The 11,545-nt window shown below is 44.4% G+C and overlaps 1 protein-coding gene across 2 annotated transcripts in view; it reads right to left on the bottom strand.

Annotated features, from left to right (window-relative positions):
• grin2db (glutamate receptor, ionotropic, N-methyl D-aspartate 2D, b) overlaps nucleotides 1–6,995 on the bottom strand; it is a 42,805-nt gene extending 35,810 nt beyond the window's left edge. Inside the window, exon 1 of one of the 2 annotated variants that reach the window (XM_076736556.1) lies at nucleotides 6,828–6,995. The gene's annotated coding sequence lies outside the window, so the exon portion shown is untranslated. The remainder of the gene's footprint in view (nucleotides 1–6,827) is intronic. The other variant, XM_076736555.1, reaches the window with a different exon arrangement.
• Nucleotides 6,996–11,545: the final 4,550 nt, after the last annotated feature.

Genomic DNA, 11,545 nt, shown 5'->3' with positions numbered 1-11,545 from the left:
TTCACAGCACATCTGGCTCTGCCCCCGCTCATAACCAAAGGTGTTAGAAACACTTCTGTCAGCCTATCCTATAAACGTTGGTGGATCAGTTTGGCTCAGGAAATGCACTCCCATGCAGACAGATGCCCAACAGGGAAGAGGAATTTGAAGATTGAAACCGGTGAAAGGTTTTTTTTTTTTTAATAGAGTCTCTGATGATTCTCAAGAGTAAAAGGTGGTGAGAGGTTAGCAAGGGGAATGTCAGAACCCCACGGTGTTGTCTCCACACTGACAAATCCAGGAGTCCTCTAATGCTGTGATGTTTGTTTCACGGCAACAAATATAAGATATCTGTCTTCTCCTGTGGTTTCCCCCCCCCCCCAATTCTTGACACATGAAGCACCAGTATCTCATCAAAGAGGTGTTCAGTAGTCTGAGATGGCCACAGTTCTTTATGATGGTTTCACATCATATTGTACAGAACGTAATTACGAGCAGCCGGGAGGGAAAAACAGTTCATGTCATGAGATATCAGAAATTTCTGACAGCTATGACTTTATACTACACAAAAAAAGAACTACACAGGTGAAAAAAAAAAGTGGCAAAATGGCTGCGAGGCCACCATCACTGGCAGTTTTATCTAAATAAAATCGTATGTTAACACTAATACAATCTGTTTGTTTGCCTCTAGTTCACCTGTAAATGAACTGCTTAATATATGTGGCCCAATAAATAGCTAGTTTAGGCTTGATTTTATTTATCTGTTGCGACGAACCATCTTGGAATAATGTGTGAATGCTTCCAAGTTGGAAAAAGGAGAGGTCTTGCCATTTCACACTCTGCCAATATGGCATAAATGCAGCTTTAGTCAACAATACCAAGTCTCCAAAATCACACAAAAAAGAGCATCTTTACAAAGTGGCACTACCTCCAGACAAATGTGTGATAGGATGTGTAATCAGCAGTCTTAATATTTGGGTGCAGATGACACAGAGTATACAGTGCCAGCAATTGATCTCCCTGCTCTTTCCCATCAGTGCTCAGTGCAAAATGTGTGAATGAGTGTCTGCATTTCCCAAAGCTGAAGCCTTTACTGGAGAATACACCACAGCTAACACTGAACAGATCACATAAAAATCAAGTTGATGAGCCCGATCAGCACCAGGCCAAGGTTGGGGTCATTTACTGGCTCATTGGAAAAAATTGGATTGAAATTGGTATGACATAATTGAAAATAGAGCATTCAGTCCTAATCACCTTTCAGGAGATAGACTAAAGAAGGCTTCGACGTGAAAAAATGTCCAGTTTGGATAATGAAACCGCGCAGCCTGAATTGAGAACAAATTAATCCTGACCCTGAGTCAGAACACCTGCATTCCAAGTGCGTCGTACCTTTCCTTCTTTTCAGTGTCAGAAACCAGGAGAGGATCCGCAAGACTGTCTCGAATCACAAGGCCAGTTTTAGAAGCAAGAGCTATTTACATGCAGAGATGAAGCACATTAAAACAAGCCCAGGAACATCAAACTATTTTCAGAGGCTTTCTTCCATCTCTGTGCTGACGTTCCCTGTTCCTTCCTTGTCTTCCCCTCCTTGTTGTACTGTAGATAACACGCTGTGCAAATTCCATTCAGGTGCAAACGCACACATTTGCATTTGTAACAGCTGTATAGACGGCACCTGTTTATGAAGGAATTCCACATTCAAACTTAAAAGAAAATGGAGCAAAGCTATTTTTATAAGAAGTGATAAGGCAACGAAACAGGTTCAACTTTGCACCCGGTGGTGGCACCTAGTAAATCCAGCACAGTCACTCCAGTACAAAGCCTGCTATAAATGCCAGCTGCTGGGTTCTTTGAGAGGAGAATGACAAAGGGTTTTAACAAAGCTGGCCCTACATGCAGCGCAGGGAAGTCTCACAGATCAGGAGGCATGACACAGCAGCCCAGGGTGACATGCAACATGGGCTGCAGACACAGGTGAACATAGTTTTTATAAATGCCCCATTTCCTCTTTTTTAATAACCACTTATGCTGTCATTTCCTGCCCCATCCGTCATCATGAAGGGCCGCACCACACTGCTGCAAAACGCTGCGTGCCGCAAAACATTCCTGCGCATCACTTCATCCTATTTCATGATTTCTCTTCATCCTCTTTTCCTCTGCTTTGTCTTTTTGTGTGTGCGTGCGCTCAAATGTATACATACAGTACAGTGTCTGTAAGTGTGTGTGGATCCCATGGGCAAGGTCCCAGGGTCCTCTCTCATCCAAAGCTGTGACTGGTGTGTGTGTGTGTGTGTGTGTGTGTGTGTGTGTGTGTGTGTGTGTGTTTGTGTGCAATATGCTATTCATTGTGTGTGTATTTTTGGGTATGCTCTCGGTGCGTGTGTCTGACTGCATACCCATGGGTATCTGCCTGAACGTACTTTTCGAGAGTGTGTGTGACTGTGTATTGCATGCAGCCATGTGAAGCTGTGTGCCTGCAAGCTGCCTCCAGACTTGTATTCCCAAAACAAGCCGCAGGGCTTTGGCTCAGGTTTGTGTGTGTGTGTGTGTGTGTGCGTGCGTGTGTGCGCACCTGTTTGATAGCGACTATGTGGAAGAAGTGCACGCTAAATTCTCCCTCACTGCTGTGCGCGTTCATACCTGTCTGTGTGATTTTGTTTATGAATGTTTCTGTCTGCCAGCCTGTCCATCTGTCTGTCTGTTCCCATCTCCACCTGTTTGTTAAATGACTTCCTGTCATTCCAGCGTCAGTGTGTGCGTTTGAGTGTCTTTGCAAGTCCTAGTCCAGAGTGGGGCTGTAACTGTAACTGGGCTGGGGGCGGCACCTCAGGGTTGCCAAACCAAAGCAGCTGCCACCTTAGTGAAAAGCAACTCCCAGACATGGAATTCAGATGGTGGCTCAGGGATTTCTAAGTTTCTACAGCATAAGGATTTTGTTTTGATTACTAATCAAAAATTAATAATTGATTAATTATTGTCATACTGTGCTTCATGAAAAACTGCATTTTCATCAAACACAAAGGAGCACTTCTGCCTCCCCCAGCAGCTGATTACTACTATGATTCAGTATGTGAACGCAGCTCTTCTCTCTCTGTGAGACACACACACCACTTTCTGAAAACTTGCGGTGAACCGAGCTACACATACGATGCCCCGTTTCCCATCATGTAACTAGCTCAGTTTTGTCTTTTCTGCAGCTTGTCGTAATCAAATGCATCATAATGCCACTACTACATCTAATTAGCAGCAGGTACTTTGAGTTGTCGCTGATAGCTTGGCAGCTATGACAGCAGAGACTCACTGTACCTTCACTAATGTTGTCAGGAAAGTTTTTTTTTTCTTTTTTGCTAAGTTTGAACAGCAGATACTGTTAAATGTATTAAAATATTTAATACAAATACTGCATCACCAAGATCAATATTATTTCCTTAATTTTGTATGATTTCGACTTGAAATTTAAATACATTCAATGCATAAAGGAGTTTTACAGAGTCTTCTCTACTAACTATGTATGTAGGGCTGCAACATAATATTTTATTTATTGATGAATCTGCAGGCAGTTGTTAAGTCAATGAATGTCAAATCTAATCAAAACATGCCATCACAAGTCCAAGGCAATGTCTTCAAATGTCTTGTTTTGTCCAAGTAACAGTCCAAAAACTGAAGATATTCAGTTTCTGATTAATAAAACAGAGAAAATCAGAAAATCCTCACACTGGACAAGCCAGAGCCAAGAAATATTTGGCCTGAAAAGATTTTATCGAATATAAAAATTGTTGCTAATTATCCTTCTGACAATCGACCAATCAGCTGATCCACTAAAAGATCCCAGACGCGTCCTAAAGGTCTGATTCACTTGTCAGAGCAATCCAACGATGCCGACTTTATCACTGAAGCAAACTTTACCCCTCTGAATGTTTACACTTTTAGAGAACTGAATTATTTCTTCAGCATTTAAAACCGAATATACTGTCAGCTGTTTGACATTTATTTGAAATTATCTTTTCAGTTGTGATGTGAGAAACCGTATTTTATCAACTGAACAAAGTTTGGTTTTAAGGCATCGCTGAACTGCAGTTTTTGCTTTTATTGATGTTTACTGTCATGTAGCGTTTAAAGGTGCTTCACTGAAAAACAGTCAGTTCATGCATCAAATGAGACTCTGGTGTACAACTCAGACTTACAGTAGGTACAATTACTTCATTTTAGGAAAGAGTACATCTGACAAATTGTGTGCCCTGCTGACTTCAATGAGGCGTTCTTTCCTGAAATGATGTGGACTTATTTAACACGCACTCGTCAGACATGTTGGAGTAAATATAGATTTGTACTAAATCAGTTTCATTTTTTCGAGAATTTTATATAACGTAATACTACGTTCAAATAATTGATCAAAACATCCCATCGGCAGACATCTGCCATGATGTATCCGGCTCTTGGCTCACTGCACCAGGCCAAAGTGAATATGCAACACGTTCATCAATACAACCTGGAGGAGAGTCCGGAGAAGAACATCGGGACGGGGGAGTACTGTAATCGCTCCAAAACACCAGCCTGTGATCTTGTTAAAGACTAATTGATGTTCTATGTTAACGAGCTTTACCTTAATTAGTGGTATTAAAAAGAACACTGGGTGCGACGTGTGGAGAGAGAGAGAGAGAGAGTGGGAGTGGGGTTTGGGTGGGCGGCAGGATTGAGGAAACTATCCACTAATGTTGCATCAAACAACTGATGAAAGGGGAGGCGGGAGAAGGAGAGGGAAGAGAAGACTGTGCAGAGGAAGTCACAGGTTGCAGGGGTGAGAGAGGAGACGGAAGGGATTGAGGCAAGAAGAAACGGGGGGATTGGCAGAAGAAGAGAGAGACATGCGAGGGGGGGTGGGGGGGTGGGGGGGGTTGAGCTAAGCTTGAAGGTTTTCTGTGCAAAAGTCGATGAATCAATGAGGTGAAATTGATGAAGAGCAGGGGGTTGGAGAAAACAAGCACACAAATGTTGACCCTACTCCTCTCATCTCTTCTTCTGTGCCTTCCAACCATGTCCCCCTCTGATATTCAATTCCAACCACCCCTCTCTTCACTCTCCCCTTCGTTCTGCTGCCTTTCCAATCTCTCACCCCGGCTCTCCCCTCGTGCCTTCTCTCCACCTCCTCCACCTCCTCCTCCTCCTCCTCCTCCTCCTCACACCTTCTCTCATCTCTCGCTCCCTCCACACCTTCTGTCTCTCTCATCACCTCTCCCCTTCCCTCACCCTCCCCTCCCGTCTACCCCTACTCACAGCTGGTACAGTACAGATCTCTCTGGGCAACTGTACGACGGATCGGCAGAGAAGGGGGCTCTGCTGGCACTGAAGGCACCACTTTACGGGCAGCAGTGCATGCAGTACGCTGCTGCAGTACGCCTGTGTGTGCATTTCACAGGGCTTGCGAGGGAGAAGCGATAAAGTGAACACAGAGCACGTCACCTGTGGGTGAAAAGAGCTGATTGAAATGGATATCAGCTAGAGAACTCAGCCGAGAGGGGCGAGAGACACCAAACATCCCACCGAAATGGAAAAACAAACAACACATTAATTCCATTTTCCGTCTGGATAAATGTATTCACTCAGTGGCCTCACAGTGCAGGCCAATACATTTGATCTTGCACTCCCAATCACTGCAGCAAATCTGTGAGAGAAGCAACACTGTGGCTCTCCTGCCCAAGTCAATAGCGTGATCTTCTCCCCTGGTGGCCTCTATGGTCCAAGGCCTTCCTGTTTTTTGTTTTTTTTTTCTTTTTTGTTTTTTGCTTTTTTCAGTGGCGGAGACGGCGGTGGTGTGTGTTTGTGCCTGTTATTCACTCGCTGCTGTGTCAAACTACTGCAAGGCAAAAACAAAAGTTATTTGGGCGCCCAGAGGGGCTGCAAATTTAGAAATCTACCTACAAAGTGAAATCTCACACACACTCCTTCACCCAGCTGGAAAAAAAAAAAAAAAACCCGCCTGTTCCAGCTGTCTGAGTGTGTTTGAGGCAAGTCAGCCCGTTGGGGAAGATTCCTCGGTGGCAACAGAGGGATAACTGTGCGCTGCCATACGCCCAAATATTCAGCGTATCGGGATATAAATAGATCAAGAGGAAAAACTGATCGACAATCTTGCGGGCTTAGCGGTGGCTATATAAGACGAGCAGGCAGACGCGCGCACACACACACACACACACACACACAAACACACACATGCACGAACATTGACCACGCAGCCTGAGAAAATGAGCATCAACAGATATGATCACCTCAATTAATACATCCGCAGCAGAGTGAGGAGGAAACAGCAGCCAGCGCCGGTGTTTAAAGACTTAAACGGAACCAAAACTCTGTCTTTATTAATAATGCATAGAAAATTCCTGGCAGACAAAACCAGAGCCTTAAGGTTTAGTCTATATGATTAATTGAACCGCCGGTAATCTCTGAGCGTGCGTGCGTGTGTCTTTGGAATATCTGTGCCGGCTGCTGTTAGGAACCTATGCGTTGAGGAGCTAAGAGGCTTGTGAGTTTTCAGGCGCAGCAATGACAGAGGGGTCAAAGCCCCGGTGCGCTGGCCGTTTCCACCTCTCCATCCCCGGCCATCCATCTCTCCATCACAAGCGGCCGTACAGATGCCGACACCCGAGCCCCCTATTCCTGTCTCAATGACGCGTAGCACCCTCTCACTGCCCGAGCCGCAATTAATCTAAGCGGCACAGAGTCTGTGTGCGTGTGTGTGTGTGTGTGTGTGTGTGTGTGTGTGTGTGTTTGAGAGAGAGAGAGTGCGGGGTGAAGCGGAGGAAAAAATGCCTCCGCACTGCAAATATCATTAAAATAAATGTACTTACTGTTTTTTCAGCAGCCTTTCCCCCCTCTTTTCCTGCGTCCCTCCATCCTTTTTCACATCCTTCCCTTTTGAGGTATCCGTTTTGCGGGTGTCCACCCCGCACCGCCGCCGCCACCACACACTCACGCACACATTCACACACACATTCACACACACACACACAGACACACACGCTGGGAAAAATATATATCTAAATATATATGTTCTACATGTATTCAATTTCTCCGATCTCTCTCTTTACCTCTCTCCCTCCCTCTCTCCTCTCCTCTCACACACACTCTCTCTCTCCCTCTCCCTCTTTCCCTGTTCTTTTGTTAAAATTCAGTATATGCGCCCCGTCACCTAGCAACCGTCAACCTCTCTCTCTCCCTCCCTCTCTCTCTCTCCATCTCTCTCTCTCTCTCTCGTTTCCTCCCCCCTCCCTCCCTCTCTCCATCACTGGCGACACGTGTTGAATGCTAAACTTAGCGGTCCGGAATAAAATTAATAAAGGGATGGACGCTCTATATCTCCCTCTTTCTCTGCCTTGCCCCCTCTCTCTCTTTCACTCTCGCGCGTATCATACTGCAATATAAATATTTACTAGAACCACTCAGCCCTCTCATTGCCCCCCCACCCCCCCACACCCTCCTCCTCCTTCTCCTTCTCCTCGTCGTCCCTCCGCATTTCCCCTCCCTCCCCCCTTCCTCCCCTCCATCCATCCATCCGTCCATCCATCCATCCATCCATCTCTGGCTCCCTCCCTGCATCCCTCCCTCGCCGTCCTGCCTTTTTTTTTCTCCTGCCTCCTATCGCCTCTTTCTGCTTCTCCAAGCAAAACGGAGGCGCCACACCAGCGTCAGTGGATCCACATGTGAGTGTCACTGCCCGGTGCGGTTTTTTTTTTTTTCTGTTTTTTTTTTTTCTTTTGCATGAAGAGCTGCAGAGAGCGCGTGCCAGTTTGTGTGTGCGTGCGTGTGTGCGTGCGTGCGTGCGTGTAGATGAGAAATCTATACTCGAGTACTAGAGCAACATGTCAGTGACCATGTGTGCGCAGCTTGCAGAGTGCAGGGACATGCAGTATCATAACACTGCAGCTCTGTCACTGAACTCTTCATGTTTTGGCTCCAGAGCTGAAATTAAATTTTCATATTTAAGTAACTTTTTTTTAAATACCATTTGTTGAAGTGAAATGCTACAGTGGGCTGTGCTAGATTATATTTTGTTTACAGTGCTATTGTATCCAAAGGTGTGTCTCTGAGGGATGCAGAAGGTGTAAAGTTGGTTAAACTCGGGGATGTGCTGTTATCTTCCTCCGTCATCCTCCCGTTTCTGTGTGAATCTGGGATCAGCACTAATCAATGAAGCAATAGTTATCCTCGGATCATCAGCAGAATGTGCACCAGGCTACTCGGTAAATGATCTTATAATTAGGGATTGACCTTTTCAGCAGATCTCGGGCTGTCTTTCATGATCACAGGCAGAGAAGTACACACATACACACTACTGCATAGACACATGTAGAGTGTAAACACAAACAGAGCGATGGGTCGAGTGCCGAAACAGAGCATCTGCTTAAGGAGAAGCAGGGCAAAGGTCTCGCTGTATTGACAGAAATGTGTCTTGCCCCTGGAGGTTTGGTAAATGATGGACGCACACCTCTGTTCCATCTAATTGAACAATCATCAATATGAGACTGACTCCAAGGTGCATGCACACACACAGGCTGGAGAGGCCACACATAAGTTGCAGCATTGTGTACACACTGTGTAGAGTGTGTATGTGGTGTGATCAGTGCCTAGAGGCAGTGTCCCCTTTATCAGACTTTGAAAGATCCGTCCTGTGAAACCTTCATCACTCACCCAAACACAGTTATCATTAAGCTCACCTCTGCATGGTATGCCAAATAGATTTTGTGTTTTTACATGCAAACTTTAGACGTACAGATAGTTTTGGCTTTATATGTCCCGGATTTGAGATGCCTGCCTCCATCCTACATTAGGGCTGAATGGAATACTCTTTTCGTGGCGCTTAAAGCTTTGAAAAATTAGACTGAAAAATTCAACAGCAACATCTCTTTCCAAAATCAGCGTCCTCATTACTCGCAACACTCTTGACAGCGAGGCAGAAATCTCAGGTATGGATATATGGTAGGGAAACTGGTAAACTGACACATTAATCTACTCTTAAATGGGATTTTAGGAGCAAAACTGAGAAAAATGACACACAAACAAACGCAATCGGGGAGGCTTCACACTCAGAGCACAGACTGCGGCAGCAGAGGAGGATTTCATTATCAATTAATCTACTGATTGTTTTATCTTTCAACAAATTCAGTGTGAAAATAGTCAAAGGTGCATCACAGTGTCCTAAATCCCAAGAAGGCGTCATGCGAGTTTTGTCCCATCGACAGTTCAGAACCCAAAGATTCTTAGTTTACAGTACAATGATGCAACACAGAGAAAAGCAGCAAATTTGAAAGGCGAGAATGTTTGGAAATTTTGCTTGAAAATAGACTCAAGAGATTAATCAATTATTAAAATAGCCCCGCACACACACACACACACACACACACACACACACACACACACACACACACACACACACACACACACACACACACACACACACACACACGAAAAGCCAAACACACACTCATTGTACCACACACACTAGTTTCCACCAGGTTGTTTCCACCCGGCGTGTTTTTTGATAGAATAATGCTCCATTAACAAACAATTAGGAACGCAAACTGCTGCTAGTTGCTCTGCATGTACCCTGATCTATGGTCAGTTTTAGGACTCAGTCCATATGGCAATAAAGGTTAGGATGTAGGGTGATTAAGCTGATGTGTGCCTCCTGGCCCAGTGATTAGGCTCCAGATGGTATTGAAAGACTGGTGACCACTGATTCTGGGCCATATGATTTGTGATAAGGGATCCATATCTGGTTCAGTGGTGCATTCAGTGTCGCTGCTGTGGTATTAATAGGCCAGATACACATCAGCTATTCATATTTTCTGCGAGGGGGAAAAGGTGAACGAGCAGCCGCACTCCTCATATTCCTCTTGTTATCTGTATTTTCCATGTGCATTCATCTTCATTTGCATTCATCAATCAATTCAACATCACACCCCCCCCCCCTTCCTTCCTGTTACTATTGCGGTCTCTCTGTTTCGCCTGGGGCCTATGGAGATATTGGAGTGGTAACATTAGGGTTTATGAGGCATGTGATGGTATGTGTCGTCACTGTATTTACTCCACAGTGTGTGTCGGTATGCTTCTGCAGCGCACAAAGACCTGCAGTCTCTGAGAACATTTACATGATAGTTACAGTGCAGGAGTGTGTTTTGCTGTTGTTGTTAATAAACGCTGGACGTATGATTGAGGCGCATTGCTTCGCGGATGTCAGTTTGTTTTCTCAGTTCCACTTATTGTCTGTGAGAGGATGTGTGTGTTTGTGTGTGGGAGAGTGAGAGAGACAGTTTGAATTTTGTTGTTTGGTCTAATCTGATGTGACTGGGCTCCCCTATCTCTATTTACGCATCTGTTTAGCTCTGAGCTAACAATCAAACAATAAGGTTTTCTCTCTCTCTCTCTCCCTAACACACAAATACACATATATTGTACACACAGATGCAGGAGGGGTGCACAGGGGTGCACTTGTGTTGGAATTCTGAACTTGATAACATTTCTGTACAGAAATGACTATTTCCTTTTTGTTTTGTTGAAATAATAATTTAAATAAGTACATTTGCTCGATTATAAAGGCATTATTATCCTGCATCCAGTGGTGGAAGAAGCATTCAGACGCTTTACTTAAGTAAAAGTACTAATACCATACTGTAAAAATACTCCACTATAAGTCCTGTATTGAAAATGTTACTTAAGCACAAGTATGTAAGAATAATGATAATAATAATGATAATTCAAACTAATCAATCAATCGACATCTCTCTTACAGCTGCTATGATACATTTCCTACATTTTGTTAATAATAATTAAGTGTCTTTACAGTAGGGCATCGCTAATTTCACTTGAAGGGTCTGAATCCGTCCTCCATCACTGCCTTGTATTCATGTATTATTCGGATGGTCCACCATCTGGGACTTGCAAGTTGGCTGTTTAACAGCTTTGTTTTCACTTTCTATTTTACTGAAAAATCCAACCCAGAAGACAAATGATAAACAAAAACGGATGGCCCTGCAGCTTAAACAGCTGACACAATAAAGTAAACAAATGCGACTCTGGCTACCCACAAACATGGTGATAAAGGTGGATGTTCATTCCTCACCCATAGGTTTGTGAGGAGCCACGGTGAAGCCCACTGACAGTGGCTCTGGTTGCAGCCATCTTGGCAGCGCCTGACTTCTGGCTAATCCAAAAACATGCTAAGAGGTGGAGCACAGGTGGAGGTGAGGCGGGTGGATGACGGCTGGTCGCTGAAACCTAGCAGCTAGCTGTCACTCAAAGTGGCCATTCTCTTCAACATGTATAAATTTAAGTCTAAATATAATTTAAATGAGTGAGTTATATTGAAATTCAGCTTCCTTACGGTTTACAGACTCGCTTTTGGAACCAGCCTCAAGTGGCCATTCAAGGAACTGCAGTTATTGCCAGTTCCACATTGCCTTCATTTTCAGTTCCCGAGGTTGCTGCTTGATTAAGACAGAAAAGAGATTTTATGATTTTCATCTCACTGCATTCCTTCTAACTGTGTCAGGGTCCACTGAAACAGGAA

This window comes from Chaetodon auriga, chromosome 8 (genome assembly GCF_051107435.1).
Source record: "Chaetodon auriga isolate fChaAug3 chromosome 8, fChaAug3.hap1, whole genome shotgun sequence".
Lineage (NCBI taxonomy): Eukaryota > Metazoa > Chordata > Actinopteri > Chaetodontiformes > Chaetodontidae > Chaetodon > Chaetodon auriga.
Note: the sequence above shows the minus strand (reverse complement) of the source record. Positions and strands in the feature narration are given on the sequence as shown.